This window comes from Uloborus diversus, chromosome 1 (assembly GCF_026930045.1).
Source record: "Uloborus diversus isolate 005 chromosome 1, Udiv.v.3.1, whole genome shotgun sequence".
Taxonomy (NCBI): Eukaryota; Metazoa; Arthropoda; class Arachnida; order Araneae; family Uloboridae; genus Uloborus; species Uloborus diversus.
Window position 1 is genome coordinate 189,017,766 of NC_072731.1, and position 1,394 is coordinate 189,019,159.

Sequence of the window (1,394 nt, forward strand, 5' to 3'; positions counted from 1 at the left end):
TTAACTATTTTTTAAAAAAATATTTCGTGAGGAGCCCAGGTATCTTTGCCCTCTCCCCCTCAAATACTCCCGGCCTAAAACAAGGAAGGTACAACCTTCCCCCAAGACCAAGGGCGCACGCCCCCCCCCCCCCCCCTCAAAAAAAAAAAAAGAAGAAAAAATGTCCTTAAAAAAACATCCCTCAAAATTTTAATGGCGCCCAGTCAGCGCCATGATCCGTCTCTCCCCCCCCCCCAGGTGGGCACCTCTGCCTCAAAGTAAAAATAGGTATCACATTTTTTTTCTGGTAGGACAAAAATGGCTCTTGCGAAACGGTGCACTGTTTATGGTTTTTTCAGTAACAATAAACAAGAACGGCCGCAAGCATTCAACTTTCGCCATCGTCCAGCTAGGGTTACCGCAAAGAGCGTTCTCCGGTCTTGGCGCTGAAAAATATTCGCCATAATTCAGATCCGCGTAGTCGCGTGCGGATGGTGACATTGCTCTGTCCGGGTCTGATTTTGGTGATATATTTCGAACACGTTTAGTATGCTGTTGATGTTTCAGTAATTTCAAATGAACGTCTAATTCTGCAGACAAGGTGGGTTTTTTGCATTTTTTATTTATTTATTTTTTCAGATTTTGCTCGTCTAATTGTCCATTTGATTTTGTTCTGATAACTATTTGTTAAACGTTAATCGCGGAGTTTAAATACTTTTTTTTTGTTACGCGATTGTTGTGATTATTATTTTTTTTTATTTTTTATTGTGTGCACACTAAGTATCATTTTTCTGAAATCTCGAAATCCGTCTAGTATTATGTTCACATATTTTCTCTTTAATTTTAATACACCATTTAAAATGAATAGAATATATTTTGCATATTTCAATTTACCTTATTTTAAATCATTAAAATTCTGAAAAAAATATTTAGTTAATATTACAGATTTTTTTTTGAAACTTTCTTCTCAAAAAAATGGATAAAAAAAAGTCAGCAATGGATTTTACTTTCTCCCATATTTTAGAGATTTTATTCTATAGCTAAACGAATGCGTTGAAAAACTCTGTTTCAAAGGGTATTACAGTTTTCCAACTGATTTGATTGTCTTTGTACCAATTAAATATTGCTCTGAATTTTGTGCAAATAAAATACGTACTGTTTAATGAGCGGGTTCTCCATTATCTAGAAAGACGGGAAAAACATTGTTAGATTGTCTGTTCTCTTATGAATTTTGAATTTCTATGTTATAACAGTTTCTAAATTTAAATTTAGTGATGACATGATGCGAGAAGTGACTGAATTCGAGACGAGTAGTTTGAAAACGATTTTAGTTTGCTTGTTTACTTTTCTTCAAAAAGAGCAGTGCATGATGTTGCACTGCCAACACATATTCGTTGTAAAACTTGGATGGGTGT